The sequence below is a fragment of the Bos javanicus genome, chromosome 14, assembly GCF_032452875.1.
Source record: "Bos javanicus breed banteng chromosome 14, ARS-OSU_banteng_1.0, whole genome shotgun sequence".
Taxonomy (NCBI): domain Eukaryota; kingdom Metazoa; phylum Chordata; class Mammalia; order Artiodactyla; family Bovidae; genus Bos; species Bos javanicus.
The window spans coordinates 51225207-51248039 of NC_083881.1; the positions used below are offsets into that span (position 1 = coordinate 51225207).

The 22833-nt window shown below is 36.6% G+C and overlaps 1 protein-coding gene across 1 annotated transcript in view; it reads left to right on the plus strand.

The window, feature by feature from the left end:
• The window catches only part of CSMD3 (CUB and Sushi multiple domains 3), a 1469335-nt gene that overhangs the window by 266947 nt on the left and 1179555 nt on the right, over positions 1-22833 (plus strand). The gene's annotated exons all lie outside the window — the stretch shown is intronic.

Genomic DNA, 22833 nt, shown 5'->3' on the forward strand with positions numbered 1-22833 from the left:
TATCCTGCCACTCCCTTCTAGACCACAGAGTTTCTTTTGAAAGATCAGCTGTTAGGTTTATGGGGATCCTCTTGTATACTTTTGTTGCTTTTCCCTTGCTGATTTTAATATTTGTTCATGTTTAATTTTGATTAGTTTGATTAATATGTGTGCTATCTTGTTTCTCCTTGGGTTTATCCTGTATAGGACTCTCTGGGCTTCCTGTATTTGGATGGCTGTTTCCTTTCCCCAATTAGGGAACTTTTTGACTATATCTCAAATATTTTTTCATATTTTTTTTTCTTCTTCTCAGATCCCTTAATTCTAATGTTGTTATGCTTAATGTTGTCCCAAAGGTCTCTAAGGCTGTCCTCACTTCTTTTTGTTATTTTTTCTTTATTCTGCTCTGCTTCAGTTATTTCCACCATTCTACCTTCCAGCTCACTTCTCACTTATTTGTTCTTTAGCCTCAGATAGCCTGTTATTGGTTCCTTGTACTGTATTTTTAATATCAGTCCTTGTGTTTGTTGTTAATTGTCTATTTTTTTAATTCGTATAGTTCCTTTTTAAACATTTCTTGTGTCTTCTCAATCTGTATTTCCAGTATATTTATCTATGCCTCCATTGTATTTTCAAGACTTGGGATCATCTTTACTATTGTTACTCTGAATTCTTTTTCAAATAGACTGCTTATTTCCTGTTCATTTGTTGGGTCTCATGGGTTTTTACCATATTCTTTCATCTGCTGCATGTTTTTCTGTTTTTTTCATTTTGTTTAATTTACTGTGTTTGGGGTCTCCTTTCTGCAGGCTGGAGGCTAGAGGCTAGAGGGTTGTAGTGCCTCTTAATTGTGAAGTCTGCCCTCCATGAGTGGGTAGGAACAGTGGCTTGTGAAGGTTCCTGCTTCGGAGGACCTGTGCCTGTGATCTGGTGGGTGGAGCTGGCTCTTGTCTCTCTGAAGGGCAGTGCAATGAAAGTAGTGTGATTTTGGATGTTGGTGGGCTTGGTATGGTTTTTGGCAGCCTTTCTGCCAATGGGAAGAGTTGTATTTCTGTTTTGCTAATGCTTTGGCATGAGATGTTGGGCACTGGATTTTCTGGCATTCAAGTGGGGCTTGGTCTTAGTGTTGAGGTAGAGGCTTTTGGGAGAGCTCTTGTCAGTTAATATTCCATGGGGTCAGAATTTCTCTGGTGGTCCAAAGTCCCGGATTTGAGTTTCCTACCACTGGGGTTCAGGCTCAACACCTTGCTGTAGCACTGAGACTTAGGAGGCCTCATAGCAGAGAAGACAAAACCTCAAGACTCATACTGAAAGCAGCACTCAATAGCCAAAGAAATTTGCACATTTACAAACAGAAAGAAAGAAAAGAAAAGACAAAAAGGGACAAAAATAAGAATCAAAGAAGAAGAAAGCAATAAAGACAGTAAAAATTGGAAAAAAAAAAAAAATAAAATGAATTTATTTAAAAATAGATTATCTTAGGAAAACTAGGTATAAAAAATAAAAATGAAAGGAATAATAAAGAAAGAACATGAAAACAATATGAAAAAGGAAAGTAAAAAATGGGAAAAGGAAAAACAGAAAGGGGAAACAAAAAAAGAAAAATGCATAGAGAGTGGTAGTTCAACTTTTGCCTCCCTAGGAGGCCTTCCAGTACTTGACTGTTCTCTTGACCTGATGAGGGGGCAGCTCAAACTGCCACCCTCCCCACCCCCCCATCTAATCTAGCCCTATTCCTGCATGTACTTATGTGCAGTAACACATGGTTGCCAGAGCTAGGAGGTTTTCTTTTGTGTGAATACTCTTTGTCCTTTTATAGATTCCACAGCCATAGAGTGTGAATACTCTGCCCTTTTATAGATTCCACAGCCATACAGTCTACCTAGTTGATTGTGTGGATTTATTCTGAAGCTTGTACAGCTGGTGGAAAAGTTTTTGATCTGCCTCCATAGTCATTTTGCCCCTGGACTTCAATTGTGGTTTTATCTCTACCTCTGCATGTGGGTCATCCACAGGAGCTGGCTCCTGAGGCTGATGTGAAGGACTTGGATCTGCCCCAGTAAGAACCATGCGTAGAGATGGCACAGCTGCTTGAATCACAGGGACCTTGGCAGCCCAAGGTATGCAGGAGAGACAGCAGCCACGGGTGCGGGAGATATGGCACTAGTAGGGTTTTTTCTAGTCTCTTGCAGTCTTGCCCCAGTGGGGACTTGGCGTGAAGGTGATGTGGCTGCTTGGATTGTGGGGAACCTGGTGGTGCCAGGTGTGCAGGGGACCTGGCGGCCACAGATGCAACTTTTGGTGCTGTTAGTTTTTTTTTTTTTTTTTTTTTGGTGCTCTTAGGGTTTTCTTTTTCTTTTTCTAGCCTTTGGCAGCTCTGCCCCAATGAGAATCGAGCATGGGGGTAGCATGGCTGCTTGAAAAGCAGGGAACTTGGTGGCACCAAGTATTCAGGGAAGCTGATGGGAGTGCTTCTAGGGCCTTTTTCTGGCCTCTGGCAGTTGGTGTTCAAAGGGCTTCCCTGGCTGGTCCTTTGTTGCTTGATACAACAGGCGTTCAAAGGCCCCCACTGCCCCACCTCACCCCCTCGCTGGGGTCCTTCTCTATTGCTTGGCACAGCATATGCTTAAAGGGTCCCTCTGGCTGGACTCCTTCTCTATTGCTTGGCACAGCAGGTGCTCACTGGGTCACCCCTGGCTGGGGTCCACCTCTGTTGCTCAGTGCAGCAGATGCTCAAATGATCCCTCTGGCTGGGGTCCTTCTCTGCTGCTCTTCCGACCATCAGGCATTCAAAGACCACTCTCTCTGAGGTCTTTCTCCATATTGTTGGAGAAACAAAACACAGCTGTTGGCACCTATGTAGTAAGAGAGAGAGGCCACAGTGATGGCTCCAACCCCTGCATGTGATTCAGCAGTATCACCCTGCCTCCATGGCTCCCTGGCTTTCTTTCAAGGGTATTCCCTGCTTTGATCTCCCTCACACCCACCTGGGCCATCTACTTGCAGTTAACAGCAGTACTTGCCCCGGGATTGCTTTTGAATCCTTACACTGCTGCTCCCAGCCACTGTGCATCCCAGAGGACCTGTGTCCCTCTTTGGGGTACATAGGGCTGCCTTACAGATTATCTGCTTGGTTCTCACTCCATTAAGACTGTCACAGATCAGCTGCTTCACTCTCCAACAACTTCAAATGCCTGCCTACCCTTTGTTCCAAACTATTACTCTAATGTGGGAATCTCAACCCTGCTTCAGTTCCTTCAATCCCCGTGTGCAGGTCTAGTTCCATTCACTCACCTTTTTTCCCCTTCATTCCTTCATCCTATCAAAATATTATATTTACAAGGTAAACTTCAAGTCAGTTTTCATGACATTCTTTCAGTTACGGCATTGTTTCTGGTATGGAGATTGGGACAAAGTGCTATGTAATCATACTAGGTTGGTGCGAAAGTAATTGTGGTTTTACATTGTTGAACTTTGCCATTTGATATTGGAATACATTCTTAAGTAAATGTGATTATGTTACACATCATTTTAATGCACATTTCTTGCTTTTTCTTTTGCTAATAATCTATTTCTTAATGTTTATTTTATGTTTATTTTAGACTATAGAAATTCTGTTAGAAAAAAACAAGTTCGAGTGATATTGATCTTTTTTATTTGAGTTCGAAATGGGTTGTAAAGCAGCAGAGACAACTTGCAACATCAACAACACATTTGGCCCAGTAATTGTTAACGAACATACAATGCAGTGGTAGTTCAACAAGTTTTGCAAAGGAAATAGGGCCTTGAAGATGAGGAACGCAGTGGCCAGCCATTGGAGGTTGACAACAACCAGCTGAGAGCAATCATTGAAGCTGATCTTCTTACAACTACATGAGAAGTTGCCGAAGAATTCAGCACTGACCCTATGGTCATTGGGCCTTTAAAGCAAATTGGAAAGGTGAAAAACTCAATAAGTGTTGGCCTCATGAACTGACCAAAAAAAAAAAAAAATTAGTTTGAAGGGTTGTCTTCTCCTATTCTGTGCAACAGCAACTAAGTATTTCTTGAACAGATCATTTTGTGCGATGAAAAGTAGACTTTATATGACAACGAGTGAGTTCTAGCTCAGTGGCTGGACAGAGAAGATGCTCCAAAATACCTCCCAAAGCAAAAAAATGCACCAGAAAATGATCATGGTCACTGTTTAGTGGTCTGTTTCCCATCTGATCCACCACAGTTTTCTGAATCCTGGTTAAACTATTACATCTGAAAAGTATGCTCAACAAATTGATGAGATGCATTGAAAACTGCAATGCCTGCAGCTGGCATTGGTCAATCCGAGAATGGGCCTAAATCTTCCCCATGACAATGCCTGATTGCATGTTGTACAACCAGTGCTTCAGAAGTTGAAAGAATTGGGCAATGGAGCTTTGACTCATCTGCCATATTCACCTGACCTCTAGCCAACTGACTACCACTTCTTTAAGCATCTTGACAACTTTTTGCAGAGAAAACGCTTCAACAGCCAGCAGGAGGCAGGAAATACTTTCCAAAAATTGATAAAATCCAAAAGCATTTTTTATGCTACCAGAATAAACAAAGTTATTTCTCTTTGGCAAAATGTGTTGATTGTAATGGTTCTTATTTTGATTAATAAAGATGTATTTGAGCCTAGTTATAATGATTTAAATTCACGATCCAACACTGCAGTTACTTTTGTACAAGCTAATATTTCAAGTTTATTTTTGTAATTTTTACTGTTATCATTACCATATAATTATGCTGCGATTGCTAGTTATATGGGGTAGGGAAATGTGTACCTTCAGTTTAGAAAGTGAAAAAACTAAACATTTAGTGGCAAAAATTGAATTGAGTCCCAAAGTTTTTAAAGAAGATAGGAATGCCTTCTTTATCTAAAAAAAAAAAAAAAAAAAAATCACGAAGACCAGAAACTGTAGCTTTGTTTAGGAAATTAACAACCAGTATAAAAATATACCAAAATAAAAAACAGGCAAAAGATAACATGATAACAGTATTGTGTGTCAAAGGAGTGGGTTTAGTAAATGACCTAAGAACACAGACAAGGTGAAAGATAAGTTTGATTAGGAAGTTGCACTATCTCCTCATTTTTATACACAAATTTTGAAGATATTTGCTTTAAGTACTTGTTCTCTTGTCACTATTCTTAAACTAGTGTTGTGTGAGGATTGTTAGAGAAGATATGGGTTAAACTCATGCCTGATCCTCATGAAGTTTTATTTCTTTTTAATTAGTATAGTTGCATCCTGGCAAATATTGTAGTCTCTTGTGAATTAGATTAATGCTACCAATTCTCTATAAAAACAGTCTACTCTAGTCCCTTGATAAGGCACATGTCCTGATATGGGTAGCTCACATGGCCTCTCCTTGATGACATTAGAATTTTCTGCTGACTTCATGTTACTGGATTAATTACTATGGAATGCTTCCACGGTGCCTGCCCTTCTTCTGGAAGACTTTATCTTCATTTTATTTTTGTGCTGTTTCTTTTCCTTTCCTCCTCTTTTCAGAAGTGGATGAAATCAAATGAAGAAAAAGAAAGTAAAATTAATACAGGCAGTATATAGAAAAGAAAAACATCAAGTGCACTTTGCTAATTTTAAAACCCTAAATCTTTGTTACCCTTTCTTTGTAAAGTAAAAGATCCAGGTAAAACATCTGATTTTCTGAGTGAATAAATGTAGGTAAAATGTGTGTATTCACAGTTGTGTCCATTTTTTTGTGACCCCATGAATTGTAGCCTACCAGACTTCTCTCCAAGGAATTTTCTGGGCAAGAATACTGGAACAGGTTGTCATTTTCTCCTCCAGGGTATCTTTGTGACTCAGTGATCAAATCCACATCTCCTGTGTCTCCTTATTGGCACGTAGATTCTTCACCACTGATCCCCCTGGAAGCCTGTAGATAAAATTAGCCAGACGTTATTCCTTAAAGTTGGTAATACCCATACTCTATATAGTGATACAATTATCAATGTTTTCCTAAACATATGTATTTCCTAATCATATCAGTTTTCATTCCAATCCCAAAGAAAGGTAATGCCAAAGAATGTTCAAACTACTGCCCAATTGCACTCAACACACATGCTAGCAAAGTAATGCTCAAAATTCTCCAAGACAGGCTTCAACAGTACATGAGCTATGAACTTCCAGATGTTTAAATTGGATTTAGCAAAGGCAGAGGAACCAGAGATCAAATTGCCAACATCTGATGAATCATAGAAAAAGCAAGAGTTCCAGAAAAACATCTATTTCTGCTTTATTGACTATGCCAAAGCCTTTAACTATGTGGATCACAACAAACTGTGAAAAATTCTTAAAGAGATGGGAATAACAGATCATCTGACCTGCCTCCTGAGAAATCTGTATGCAGGTCAAGAAGCAACAGTTAGAACTGGACGTGGAACAACAGACTGGTTCCAAATTGGGAAAGGAGTACGTCAAGGATGTATATTTTCACCCTGCTTATTTAACTTATTTGCAGAGAACGTCATGTGAAATGCCATGCTGGATGAATGAAGCACAAGCTGGAATCAATATTTCTGGGAGAAATATCAATAACCTTAGATACACAGATGATACCACCCTAATGGCAGAAAGCAAAGAGGAACTAAAGAGCCTCTTAACGAAAGTGAAAGAGGAGAGTGAAAAAGTTGGCTTAAAACTCACCATTCAGAAAACTAAGATCATGGCATCTGGTTCCATCATTTTATGGCAAATAGGTGGTGAAACAATGGAAACAGTGAGAGATTTTCTTTTGTTTGGCTCCAGGATCACTGCAGATGGTGACCGCCGCCATGAAATTAAACGACCCTTGCTCCTTGGAAGAAAAGCTATGACCAACCTAGACTGCATATTAGAAAGCAGAGACCTTACTTTGCCAACAAAGGTCCATTTAGTCAAAGCTATGTTTTTTTTTTTTTTCCTAGTAGTCATGTATGTATGTGAGAGTTGGGACTATAAAGAAAGCTGAATGCTGAAGAATTGATGCTTTTGAACTGTGGTGTTGGAGAAGACTCTTGACAGTCCCTTGGGCAGCAAGGAGATCCAACCAGTCTGTCCTAAAGGAAATCAGTCCTGAATATTTATTGGAAGGACTGATGTTGAAGCTGAAACTCCAATACTTTTGCTATCTGACATGAATAACTAACTCATTGGAAAAAGACCCTGATGCTAGGAAAGATTGAAGTCAGGAGGAGAAGGGGACGACAGAGGATGAGATGGTTGGATGACATCACCGACTCGATGGACATGAGTTTGAGCAAGCTCCAGGCATTGGTGATGGACAGGGAAGGCTGCATGCTGCAGTCCATGGGGTTGCAAAGAGTTGGACATGACTGAGCGACTAAACTGAACTGAAACGTCTAATTTGATCTGTATGGTACCCTTAAGGAATACTGAAGAAAATTATTATACACATTTTAAAGATGAAGAAGCAATCTCAAAGAGGTAAATCTTCCCAAGATCACTCAAAAAACCCTGCTTTAGGGATAGGGATAGAATTAATAGGCTTCTGAATCCCAGCGTGGTCCTTACCTTCTTTCCATTCAATGCTTCCTTTTGATAATTTAGAATTATTTTAAACAAACAACTGTGTTGACAAAAAGGAGACAGTACTTTGTCCTTTTTAACAATCAGTAGTGCATGAGTTAGTTCCAAGTAAGGATTTATAGAACATTATCTGAAAAAGCCAATGAACAGTGGCCAGAGACTGGGCTGTATGTGTGATGGAAATGACCCCAGGTCAAACATCTGGTTTTTCAGGCAGATTCATAAACACCATCTGTGGAACTGCATTTTGAATTACAAGCCTAAGATTGCAATGCATATATACAATGTAATGTTATCTGAAGATAGAAACTATGTTTTAAATCACATGTGTCACAATTAATTCCTGTGGATTTTAATATTGATGGGGACAGATATATTAGATGATATCCATGAAGTATTTTTAATGTAAGGGTTATTTACATTAGATTCATATTCTACTCTAATGGGAATAAGGCTTTCATTTATTGCTAAAAACTGAAAAAAAAGATGAAACACTAAAAATGTAACACTAACTTTCCTAATATAGAAAATTTTGGTTTTAGCCTCCTGTGCACCAACTCAGAATTGCTGTTCATTCTCTAAGTTTATTTTTCTGAGTTATATATTTACTTGTCTGACAACTCTATGAACTGGTTTAAGTACCATGCTCTGAAAGAAATTTGTCTATGTAATTAACCATATCTCTTTAATATAGCACATTTGCTTAGTCAGTATGTGTGTGTTTAGTCGCATTTCCAACTCTTGTGACCCCATAGACTAGCCTGCCAGGCTCCTCTATCCATGGGATTCTCCAAGCAAGAATACTGGAGTGGGTTGTCATTTCCTTATCTATTTGTCAGTTTATCAGAAGTAAACAATGGTAGACTGTGCCTCTTGAAAAGCAAACTGTTCTGACTCCTTAGTGTATTTAGATTAAATTTTACCTATATGATAGTAGAGATTAGAAATCTGACTAGTGGAAAACAGGGCAAAAACAATGAATTAATATAGGAGCTAAAATACATATGGACAAGAGAAGAACTGATACACACAAAATGAAACTTTTATTCAATTATCTCCCTAATGCTTTCAGGTAAGTACTTCATGGAACTGATTTTCCCTCTGTTCTCGCCAATCCCTTATACTTGCTTCACTGATATATTTAGGTAATTTTGGGGTAACAACAATGATTTTCCATGCTTTATTTGGGATTAATATCTAAGTACATCACAGTGTTGGGAAAGAGCATACTTTTTAAGACCGGGTTCATCTGAACTCATTAATTTCACAGTTCTCATATTAAGTGGATTCATAATAAGAATAAAAAAAAGATAAACTGATATATTTAGTTAGTTCCATATTTCTAAGATAGAAATATTTTACCTTTGAGCCTGGATTTAAAGTAATTGCACATACATATTGAGATTCTATTTCAGTAATCAAACCTTCATATCAAAAAACATTCCTTTTAGATCAATGTAAGAATCAAAAATAAATGACAGATCTGGATAGACTCTGTCATACAGTGTCATACACATACAGAGTGAAGTAAGATAGAAAAACAAATATTGTATGACATCGCTTACATGTGGAATCTAGAAAAATGACACAGATGAACTTATTTGCAAAGCAGAAATAGACACACAGATGTAGGGAACAAATGTAGGGATACCAAGGAGGGGAGAAGGTAGGATGAATTGGGAGATTGAGATTGATGTATATACACTACTATGTATGAAATAGGTAACTAAATGAGGACATATTGCATGGCATAAGGAAGTCTACACAATGCACTATTGTGACATAAATAGGAAGGAAATAAAAAGAGGGGGATATATGTATACTGTATAGCCAATTGGCTTTGCTGTACAGCAGAAACTAACACATTATAAAGAAAACATACTCCAGTAATGGAGTAGGAAATAGCAATCCACTCCAGTATTCTTGCCTGGAAAATTCCATGGAGAGAGGAGCATGGTGGGCTCCAGCCCATGGGGTTGCAATGTCAGAAATGATTTAGTGACTAAGGATGTCAGTCTCCTCTGTTCATGGGGATTCTCTAGGCAAGAATACTGGAGTGGGTTGCCATGCCCACTCCATGCTAGAGTAGGTTTCCATGCCTATCTCCAGGGAGGACCTTCCCAACCCAGGGGTCGAACCCAGGTCTCCCGTATTGCAGGTGGATTCTTTACCGTCTGAGCCACCAGGGAAGCTCAAGGATACTGGAGTGAGTAGTCTATCCCTTCTCCAGGGGATCTTCCTGACCCAGGAATTGAGCTGGGGTCTCCTGCATTGAAGGTGGCTTCTTTACCAGCTGAGCTACCAGGGAAGCCCTCCAATATTACTATTTAAAAATTAAGAGTGAATGAGATGAATAAAGAAAACCAGAATTTAAAGGAACAAACTCTACAGTGGAGCTAAAATTTTGTCATTGTACACACCAAAGAGCTAAAATTTTGTTATTGTACATACAAAATTTAATATTTTTCTGTGTATATGAGAAAAGAAAGAAATATATATGTTGTCAGGAAATATAAAGCCTTGACTGTAGATGCCAGTATATGGAAATTTTAACTAGTTCTTGTTTGTTGACTGAGTGGGTTATTGAAACAGAATAGAGACAGAACGACCAGTTTCAGCAATGGATTAGTACAAAATAAGAAAATAAATCAAAGAAGGGCTAGTGTTAGTCAAAGTTACATTAAATGTTTAAAGTTTTTTAAAAAAGCACAGAATCCAGAGAAAGCATTTGTCTAAAAGAAAACTCCTAGATTTCTTGTGAAAATTCCAGGTAGGTCTTTGAAAGCATGGTAACACTCATTTGACTTTTATCTACAAAAAAGGCAGAAACAGTATGTGAACATCCCAAACCACAAGAATAGTAATACTGAGTGATCCTATTTCTTTGAAAGTATGTCATATGAAACCATGGAATAGTTAATAGAAATGAAATTGCGACTAAATCATATGCTCTATTAGTTTAAAAAAAGGTCAAATGAATTATTTCAGTGTGAGTTGCTTTGAAATGTTTCCATCAAGGAAAACTATATCAAAACAACATTAATTTAGAAGTGTTAATATAGAGGGTACATTTAGCATTTTAATTTATAATATGTATATTATATAATAAAAATAATTCAAGCATATAAAGTAACTGTGCAATTCTTATGCATGTGTTGATCATTATATCTCCTAATATAATTCTTGAATCATTTGATTATTTGTAAATGTGTTATATTTTGAAAATTTTATTCTACTAATTCCAGTACTATACCCATCTTCAGTTTGTTTCTTTTGAATGTTATTTTCTTTGATTATGAATTAAGTTTTTCTACTTCTTTGTATATCCAGCTTAAAAAATGTTATTACATGTTTTTATAGGTAGTACATTTATTATCTATAATAAATATGATTTATTATTATCCACAAATATTATGGATTATATCATTAAAAATATTATTAAGTTTTGTTCTGCTAAGCAAATGACTAATATATTATTTAGATTCCTTCAAGTTTTGTTCTCAGGGTACTTATATTTTTGTTTTCTCTTTATTTCTAGAGAATTTCCTTATGTTATGACTTGGTTCTTATTTTTAATTCATGGCCTTTGTTGGGTCTAATTTCCTGAAGGTCTCAGTGGTTTCTTTACTGTTGTTGCACTTAAACTCTTAACAATTTTGTGGTCTGTGATATTTTTGTTTCTTTCTCAGTCCCTCATTAACCATTCTCTGTTAAGTTTTGTGGACTCTTGCTCTGCACGTGTGGTTAGACCCTTCCCTTTTCCCAGGGAAATCCCCACCAGTAATTTGGCACCCTTTGATTAAACTATCGGCTTTTCCAGCATTTCTCTCCTTTTCAGTGCTCTATTCACAATTCTAGCAACATCCTAAAATGTATGTTTCAATCTCTGGCTTTTTAGTTTATCAAGTGCCAGATGCTAGGTCTGCTAGGACTCCAACTCCATATGCTAAAGAAAGTTCTGGCAAAAGTGGGCCTCACCTCATATGTTTTCTTCCTTCAAGGATTATAGTCATTCACATTTTGTCATTCAATGCCCGAAAACATTGCCACATATATTTTGTTCACATTTATAATTTGTGCCGAGAGGGAAAGTCTGGTAATGTTTACTCTTTCATGTTCTTATTTTTTTTTTGAAAGTTGTTCAGTCTTTGAAATGACAAAAAAGTTTTTGTTTACAATTGAAAAAATACAGGGTCATTAGAACTCTTCCTATCATCTTCCATAACTCATCCTTGTTTGAGCTCACCAATGTTAATGTCATGATATAAAACTTCCCTTACTGTATCTCATTGCCCGTGTGTATATAAACACAATCAGATAAGAATTTGTTCTGTTTATTTTTATTTTTTAAGATATGAGCATAATGAAGGTAGAAGTTAGCAGGTTTTTTTTTTTTTAAATCATCAATCAGTATATTATGTGCATCACTGTTGGTTAATACGGAGAAGGCAATGGCATCCCACTCAAGTACTCTTGCCTGGAAAATCCCATGGATGGAGGAGCCTGGTAGGCTGCAGTCCATGGGGTCGAGAAGAGTCGGACATGACTGAGCAACTTCACTTTCACTTTTCACTTTCCTGCATTGGAGAAGGAAATGGAAACCCACTCCAGTGTTCTTGCCTGGAGAATCCCAGGGATGGGGGAGCCTGGTGGCTGCCATCTGTGGGGTCACACAGAGTCGGACATGACTGAAGTGACTTAGCAGTAGCAGCAGCAGCAGTTGGTTAATAATGAAGCTCCATTTAAGTCTATGAGCAAATCATAATTAATTCAACTATTTCCTTGTGGATAGGAATTTTAGATTATTGACACTACAATATATATTCAGTAAACATCTGTTCTTGTTACTTTTTCTCTGTATAATAGATTCCTTCATGTGGGATTGCTGGGTCAAAGGCTAAAACACATTTTAATATATTGGGATTACTTTCTTAAAACATGTAAGCTGTTCTTTTCCACCAACAATGTATGAAAATGCTAGTTTCCCTGCCTCGTTGGCAAAATACATTTGGAAATTGAATATATCAATCACTTTCCTATCAAGTTTCCTTTGAAAACTATGTAAACTGAGCTCAACAAAGATAAAAAGCTGTTTCAAGTATAATAAATTGTTAATATATTTAAAATCCCATAGGTAGGGCTTCTCTGGTGGCTCAGTGGTAAAGAATCCACTTGCCAAGCAGAAGGTATGTGTTCCATCCCTGGGTTGGGAAGATCTCCTGGAAAAGGAAATGGCAACCCTGTCCAGTATTCTTGTCTGGGAAATCCCATGGACAGAGGAGCCTGGTGGGCTTCAGTCCATCAGATCACTAAAGAGTTGGATGTGACTTAGCAACTAAACAACAACAAATCCCATAGATGAATGAGAACATTTGAAAAGTTACATAGACTAGTCAATAGAGACTGAAGTCACAGAAACATATGATGGGAAAGTGAACATAGTGAGATTTATCAAGGCTTTTTTATGGTCTTATATGTGCTTGCATTATCCTATTTAATATTGAAAATGTAATTTTAATGTGAAATTTATTCATTGGCATATTTTCTTGAGAGTAAACAACTTTCAGAAAAGATTTGCAGTCATGAGTTAATGACCCAAAATCTGGCTGAAATTATTTTACCATCAGTTGAACGTCCATTTCAAAAATAAAGATTTTTCCCAAGGTTAGCAGCAATTAATTTTAAGGCACTTCCATTTTGATTAGCATTTCAATGACATCATTAATAACAAATGGTCCACAAGCCTGAGAAAGTTTAAATCTACAAATCTATTAAGTTTTGAGGAACTTGAGTCTGTTTTATTAATGTTTAGATTTCTTTTGTCTTTCTATGTAAGACAACAATATTAAATAGAGACTCTTGAATCCTCTGTTGACCATGTCTTTGGTTTAATTGTGGAGTTGATCAGTGAAAGCATGTCAGAGTTTTGCCTTTTACTTAAATCTCAAAACAGAGGTCATCAAATTTTGTTGCTGAAATCACAAAGACAAATCTGTCAACAATTGCAGATCAGTGAACTTCTCACATACTTCTCTAAAACCATAACAATTACATTTTATTAAGAACAGCTGATTTTATCGTACAGTTCTGCTTGCTACAACATGCTTGTGTGAAAGATTTAAGAGTGTTTTTATACTATAGGATTTTAAATTATCTGATTAATGGAATTTCCATTTAGCTTCATGTTGTGTTGGTATCACTTATTAACATAGAATTCTGCAGTTTTACAAGAGCTAGAGATACTGAGAAGTTGGTTATTTCAGTCTAAAATGACAGGAAAACCATATATTTTAACTATATATTTAATCTACTCTGTATTTTAGACTACAGATAAATTTAAGCTTTTGCTTTAAAGAATAACAATTTGTTAATTTTGCTACCCACATCATGAACAAAACAACAAAATTAGTGTGACCATATCTTTATTAAGCCATCTGTTCACCATAGAACTTCCAAGACATTCCTCCAAAGTTTTAAAATCAGATTGTTTCATAGGACTCAGAGTGAAGTGATGATATTGTAGTTTTTTTGGTAGAAAGAATTACTGAATATAAAAGTTTGAAGATAATGAGGGAAAGAGACTATAATGATCCCAAGAGATGTTTTCTTGATTAGAAGGTGGATTATGCAGAAGAGCAGAAGTTGTACTCTTGTTGTACACTGTGCTCAAAACAAAAGTCATTTATCCCTTGTAGTTTCCCATAAATGTGTGATGTTGATGCTAACAAAATGTTCAAATCACTAAACATGCATTAACAGTTTGCTAGCGGATTGTGTCAGGCAGTTACTATCAATATGCAAAATAGCCTACATCTTCCGATTTATACATGCCACAAGCACAGCTTGCTCTATGCAAATGCATGGCATTGGAGAGTTAAAGGTAAACATAAAAGGAGACATAGGCATAGTAGCAAACAAAATTAAATTTCCTATCAACTAGAAGAAAGACCCACACAGGAATAGTAAGGCACAGAACCTCACTTTTTTCTCTTTCAACTGAAGTGTAAGCTACTCAAAGACTTTTAAAGTTGTCATTTTTAAAGCGTAACACATGCTGTACAACCACTTAGCTTCATAACTTTTATTATTAACTAACATGTTCATTATATAGATTTTATTCATATGCTTTTGAGGGCAGCAATTTTTATCGTCAGTGTAACTCCATAATTTTTGTTAATGTCTTATTCATAGTACAATGCTGAGTACAGATTTGTTTATGGGAGAAGAGAGCGATGTATAACAGTTAAAAAATTAACATCTATATTATATTGTTAACATGTTATTTAACATTGTTATTTATAAAAATCTTCTCCAAATCAATAAAAGATAAAATAATCTATTTAAGAGCGACAGAATAGATACAGGTAGATGATTAATAAAATAGGGACAATAAATGCCTAGTAAACAAATGTGGTGTTGGAGAAGACTCTTGAGAGTCCCTTGGACTGCAAGGAGATCCAACCAGTCCATTCTGAAGGAGATCAGCCCTGGGATTTCTTTGGAAGGAATGATGCTAAAGCTGAAACTCCAGTACTTTGGCCACCTCATGCAAAGAGTTGACTCATTGGAAAAGACTCTGATGCTGGGAGGGATTGAGGGCAGGAGGAAAAGGGAACGACAGAGGATGAGATGGCTGGATGGCATCACCGACTCGATGGATGTGAGTCTGGGTGAACTCCGGGAGTTGGTGATAGACAGGGAGGCTTGGCGTGGGGCAATTCATGGGGTCACAAAGTCGGACACGACTGAGTGACTGAACTGAACTGAACTGAACTGAAACAAAAGTGACTATACTTGACCTCATTTAACATAAAAGAACTGAAAATGACAACCCAAAAATTATTTCACACCTATCAGATTAGAAAAAATATAAAAATATTACATATTAGAAATGATAGTAGGGGAATATAAACCCTAAAACTGTTTAGAAAATATATTTTATTCCAGAATCATTGGAGAGCAATTTGGTTCTATCTCATAGACATAGTAAGATTCATTAATTTCACTTAAATTTGTAGAAAAAATCTTACACATAAGAACAAAGAGACAAAGATGAACAGAGAGACAAAGATGAATAGACTGAAGTAATATATAAAAAAATATATGTTCTGAAATCAATTAGGCAAAGCAGACTGCAAAATTACATGTATTTATATGTGTGTATATGTATATGTCAGAGAAGGAAATGGCACCCCACTCCAGTACTCTTGCTTGGAAAATCCCATGGACGGAGGAGCCTGTTAGGCTGCAATCCATGGGGTCCCTAAGAGTCGGACACGACTGAGCGGCTTCACTTTCACTTTTCACTTTCATGCATTGGAGAAGGAAATGGCAACCCACTCCAGTGTTCTTGCCTGGAGAATCCCAGGGACGAGGGAGCCTGGTGGGCTGCTGTTTATGGGGTTGCACAGAGTCGGACACGACTTAAGTGACTTAGCATAGTAGAGCATATGTATATTTGAATCTAATAGTACTTAAGTTAAAAATAAGTGCTCAATATCAATTAAAGATATACAGACATGTATTCAGCCCAAATTAATGGCATTGTTTCCTTGGGAATAACAACAGGTGTTCTCCTGGGAGAGGAATTCAAAAAAATTAAACTATGTATTTAATGTTTCTTTATCCTTTCTTAAAAAAAAATCACAAGATTTAGTTGGTCAGTACACAGACGTTTGTCGTATTATTCTCTGGATTTTTTCTAATTTTTAAAGTAACATTCATTGTATTTATATGTTATATGTATTTTCTAGTTACAATTTATGTGATGTTACATAATACCTAATTTGGGCTTCCTTGGTGGCTCAGAGGTAGAGAATGTGCCTGCAATACAGGAGACACAGATTTGATCCCTGGGTTGGGAAGATCTGGAGAAGGAAAAGCAACCTACTCCAGTATTCTTGCCTGGAGAAGGAAACAGCAACCTACTCAATATATATACAATATAACAACTAAACCACCACTGCCAATTTGGATAAAATGAGTGTGTGTGAGTCACTCAGTCCTGTCTGACTCTCTGTGACTCCATGAACTGTAGCCCATCAGGCTCCTCTGTCTGTCTACGGAATTCTCCAGGCAAGAATACTGGAGTGGGTTGCCTTTTTCTTCTCCACTACAGAGCCAAAGCCAAAGAGAAAGAGATGCACTGTCTATATTATTGCAGTGAGGTTTGAAAAAATTAGTTTATTTTTATATTGTAACTCAGAACCGAAATTAATCATCTTAAAACAGATGTTCTCAACCAATAAAAAACACTCTTTGGTTAATCACTGAACTGGTTGCCATCACCTCACATCTGTATCTTGAGTTGATGTTTTTTTCCAGTCTTCTGTCATCTCAGACATGTGCTCTGAAAATCTCCATTGCTATTGAATGATTTCACAACTTACAGGAAACAAAATTAGATTGCCCATGTAACAACCCATACCATCATTCATTCCAGTACTCTGGTGGCATCTTGAAATATCTCTAAGTAAAGGGTTTATCGTAATTAATTTGTTAAACATTCAATCAGGAAACTAGTAACTTTCTTGAGTTTTTATATATACTTATCTGTCGATTTCTTTTTTAACGTAAGATCTTGGAAACTACCTTTCATTTTCTCAAAGGAGATTTATCTTTCTAAAGCTTTTTCATTACACAGTCATTATGTGTTACCCCAGTGGTGCAGCATTGATATCACAAGTTTCTCCCTGGACTTAATCTTCAGATCATGGTCAAAGAAAATGAAGGTATTGAATCTCAATTTATAAAAATTAATTTATTATTTGAGCATCAATTAAAGAGATACTTAGATTACACATGGTGACTTAAACATTGCAATTTGAACTACAAAAAAAATAACACAAAAGAAAGGACATATTTACATCAAATTTTTATTTTGCTGTTGTTGCCTGATAGGGCAAAAAGAACAATAATAAGATTTCTCTTTGATCTGCTGATCAAAGCCAAAGATCAAACTGGTGTGATATGACCATCATTTCCAATTTTCTGTGAATGAAAGTGCGTACTAAACTGTTACCAGGCTGGCATGACATTCTAATTTAGGGTCTTCTCAATGGTTTTCTCATACCTTGCCTACAACTGATTCATGATTGACTGGGAGTTAACTTCAGATGAAGTCTTTTTTGAGGGGAAAGTGCGTAAGTTTCATCCTAGAAAGCAGGGGTAAATTTTTGGTTTCTGTTTTTAAAGCATTCTACAGATAAAATAATCTACAGTCTGTAGTTACAAATGTATTAAGAAATTTGGATAGACTCTTCCCATGTTAGGTTTGTCTGCTGCTGCTGCTGCTGCTAAGTCGCTTCAGTCGTGTCCAACTCTGTGCGACCCCATAGACGGCAGCCCACCAGGCTTCCCCGTCCCTGGGATTCTCCAGGAAAGAATACTGGAGTGAGTTGCCATTTCCTTCTCCAATGCATGAACGTGAAAAGTGAAAGTGAAGTCGCTCAGTTGTGTCCGACTTTTAGCGACCCCATGGACTGCGGCCTACCAGGCTCCTCCGTCCATGGGATTTTCCAGGCAAGAGTACTGGAGTGGGGTGCCATTGCCTTCTCCGTAGATTTGTCTAGTTGGATTTAAATCTATAAATGATATACTGTGAAGGAAAAGCTGTACTACTGGTTCATCCACAGCAAAAGTAAAGTAATTCACAAAATTTATTTCAGCAATGAGACATCAATAGAAATAACAGAGACAGGTTTGAAAGGGATAAGTAACTTAGAAATTGTAACTATATTTTTATTTATCTTTTAGTGTTTTTGCTACTGATAGATATCAGTATACATCTTTATCTTTGTCACAGTAGATTTTCTTATTTATTAAAAATATCATCATTCTGTTTTCTTTGATAACTAGCTATGATCCAGGTCAGTCTGTAATGTGCTTTTCTACTTATCATGAATAGAATAAATTCTGCATACAAGATCTTCATCATAATCAAGCATCCCATAAACTTTTAAATTTTAGCTCTCCTTTGAGACATCAGATGCAATATATTGGGCTCTAATTGCCTAGCTTTAAGATATCTGAAGTGGTAATACCTCAAATTTTTGGATATTTGCTAATGCAAATCGTTCCCAGCTTATTCCTGCTATATATTTGAATATTTTTCCAGTAAATTTCCTTAAATAGAAAACATTGAAACAGCTTTTGTGTACATGGCACTTTTTTTGTGAAAACAGAAAAAGTAAATTGCTAATATCAAATCTAAAATACTAGATTTCCCCAGATTTTAATTACTTTGGAGAAGTAAAGTGTGTAATTCTCTACTGAGACAGCATGCCATGGTAGTTCAGAGCTGATTTTGAGGTCAAACAACTCGAGCTTCACAGGCTTTCAAATCTATGTGTCATAGTATGCATACAATTATCAAAATACTAACTAACCTTTGGTAGTTGAAAAATTAAGCAAATAGACAGATAAAGCATTTAACAAAGGATCTTGCATATAGTAAGCCTTTTCTGTGTCAGCCCCTGTTTTTATTGGAATAGATGTTGGTTATAGTGGCGAATACCTGGCACCATAAATCAAACGTGGTATGTACTTGATAAATGGTAAGTCTTAAGAGCATGAGTAATAATTAGCATTAAATACCCAGAAACATTATTAAAGTTCACTTACATTTCCTCTAAATGATTCTACATTCCACTATTTTTTAAAAATATGTTTTTTCTTTTACTTATTTATTTATTTAAGTAAATAAGACACATAAGAACTGGAAGGTCATCTCACTTTTGCCAGTAGGGTACCCTTGAGACATCTTAAATTTTAGCTTAAAAATAGATAATAGAGGTTAATGTGCATTTCATATTTAAATCTCCTAGGATGCATGTGATTCACTGAAGGCTAAATTCTTTATTAGTGTTTAAGAAATTTTGGCAAAATTATTTCCACTTTATTATCATAGTAATCTTAGATAACAACCATCTACCTGACTTTGTAAATTCCTTGAATGCTGTCTTATTTTTGAATTTCTTATACTTGGAATAACCACAGGTATTTTAAATCTCAAGCCATTTAATGTAAAAAACCTGGAGTTATTTGTGAATATTTTGCCCTCAAATCCACATCCACATTTTTATGCTTTTCAAATCACTGTATTGCCTTTATTTTGTAGCTTCTGATGTAAAAGTTTTAGTGCCACATGTAAGACATTTTAGTGGCATAATTATAAGGGCTATTTGAAAAAATCAGCAAAAAAATATAATACACCATTCTGAAACTATATATTTTGACCTAAATATTTCATTTTCTGAATAATTCTTTATATTTTAACATAAAATTTTCTCTTGGAAGCAAAGGGCAAAAATAAGGTAACATGTATTGAATACTTTCTGGCAACATGTTAACTGCTTTATACTCCTTATTTCATTCACTTCTCACTAAGATCTATAAATTAGGTGTTAGTGTTCAACATTCAGAAAATGAAGATCATGGCATCTAGTCCCATCACTTCATGGGAAATAGGTGGGAAAACAGTAGAAACAGTGTCAGACTTTATTTTTTTGGGCTCCAAAATCACTGCAGATGTTGACTGCAGCCATGAAATTAAAAGACGCTTACTCCTTGGAAGGAAAGTTATGACCAACCTAGATAGCGTATTGAAAAGCAGAGACATGACTTTGCCAACAAAGGTCCGTATAGTCAAGGCTGTGGTTTTTCCAGTGGTCATGTATGGATGTGAGAGTTGGACTGTGAAGAAAGCTGAGCACCGAAGAATTGATGCTTTTGAAGTGTGGTGTTGGAGAAGACTCTTGAGAGTCCCTTGGACTGCAAGGAGATCCAACCAGTCCATTCTAAAGGAGATCAGCCCTGGGTATTCTTTGGAAGGAATGATGCTAAAGCTGAAACTCCAGTACTTTGGCCACCTCTTGCGAAGAGTTGACTCATTGGAAAAGACTCATGCTGGGAGGGATTGGAGGCAGGAGGAGAAGGGGATGACAGAGGATGAGATGGCTGGATGGCATCACCGACTCGATGGACGTGAGTTTGAGTGAACTCTGGAAGTTGGTGATGGACATGGAGGCCTAGTGTGCTGTGATTTATGGGGTTGCAAAGAGTCAGACACGACTGAGCGACTGAACTGAACTGAACTGATACTTATCTTACAAAGAAAATTTGTAAGTTTAATAATTTGTTTGTTTTTTAGAATGAACACATGCCAATGATTTTATTTAACTCATTAATTAAAGAGGGCACAAGTAAGATATTACAACCAATTCAATGAGTAATTCAAAGAACAGAAACAGGTAGAAGCAGTCAGGAATACTAAAATGAATTTGCTTAGTAGAGCAAAAATGTGGGAGATCAGTTGCACCTCTGCCAGACAAAATTAATTTGCCTATTTATGGACAAGAATCAAGTGTCTTGCTGACAGTTCCATCGACTTTACAGAGTTGTAAAATAGTTCAACCACACTGAAAAATGCAGAGACCCCACAGAATCAGATGATCTGGAGAGTATATTTTTGTTGTTCAGTTGTGTCTGATTTTTGAGACCCCATGGACTGCAGCATGCCAGGCTTCCCTGTCCTTCACCACTTCCTGGAGTTGGCTCAAACTCATGTCCACTGAATCAGTGATGCCATCCAACCATCTCATCCTCTGTCATCCCCTTATCCTCCTGCCTTCAATCTTTCCCAGCATCAGGGTCTTTTCAGATGAGTCACTTCTTTGCATCAGGTGGCCAAAGTATTGGAGCTTCAGCTTCAGCATCCAATGAATATTCAGGACTGATTTCCTTTAGGATGGACTGGTTGGATCTCCTTGAAGTCCAAGGGACTCTCAAGAGTCTTCTCCAACACCACAGTTCAAAAGCATCAATTCTTCGACGCTCAGCTTTCTTTATGATCCAACTCTCACATCCATACATGATTACTAGAAAAACTATAGCTTTGACTATACAGATATTTGTAGGCAAAGTAATATCTACTTTTTAATAAGTTTGTCATAGCTTTTCTTCCAAGGAGCAAGCGTCTTTTAATTTCATGGCTGCAGTCACCATCTGCAGTGATTTTGGAGCCCCAAAAACCAAAGTCAGCCACTGTTTCTATTGTTTCCACATCTATTTGCCATGAAGTGATGGGACCTGATGATGTTTAAACTTGTCTGTCCCTGATACTTAAAGGAAAATTGAAATGAATGTTACTTAGAAATTGAAGAAGAATATGGAACCCTACTATAGAGTCTTAACATTTTTAGAAGGGAAAAATGCCCTCTATTCTGTATTTGACTGATTTTCTTGATAAGAATTTATAAATAAATTTATATCTTCTTGGTTTAACTCTATTACTCCTGATGACTAAGCTACTTTGGTCATTGTTAGAGAGTTCTGAAAGACGCTTAAGACTCAGAACTGTTTCAATAAATTTGAAAAAAGTGTAGCATAATGTCTAAGAAGTTCTAATATTGTTTTCAAAAACCTTAAAGGAGACTTTTTAACCACAGAAGATAATATTTTCTTATGTTAAAAAAAAATTATGGATTAACATCTGGAGAAGGAAATGGCAACTCACTCCAGTATTCTTGCCTGGAAAACTCCATGGACAGAGCAGCCTGGTGGGCTGCAGTCTGTGGGGTTGCAAAGTGTCTGCCACAACTGAGCGACTCAGCATATGGCTTTACATAGTGCATCATTAGAATATTCAGCGTTGCCACATCTGGTTTGGAATGATAGCAGATAGGAGAAAACATGGGCTCGGAAGGCAGAGTTTAAATCTAGTGCCTGTCTTTGATCTCTTCTGTGTTCTTAGTCAAGGTATTCAACTTTTTCTCTTATATAATAAAAATAATTTTTACTTTGGTTGTTTCTTATAATTTAACTAAGATATATACATTTTAATATTGTATTAGCTAAAATAGTCATAATTATTCGATCCTTTTTCATATTTAGCTCTGTTCTAGAAAAGAGAAATAGATTATATACTGTTCAGTTCATGAAGGTAATTATTTTAATAAAATCAGAATCAATTCCTTTAACTTCTGATTTGAAGCTGCTTAAAATTGTGTAACAGAAATCATATTATTTAACATTCTTTATAAATCCATGCAGGTACACTGAAGAATTAAAGATCAAGCTGAAATTTCTGATTAAGAAACTCAGATGTGAAAATGAGATGGTTATTTACAGATGTCAGAGTTTAATTTCTGTTTTTGAAATGGTGATTAATTGTGAAAAGCTAAACCTGATACTTCCAGTCACTGCACCTTTCAAAATTCAAGATTGTAAATAATTTCTTTAAAACAGGAAAACAACATGGGGCAAAATATTTGTGTGTATGTAT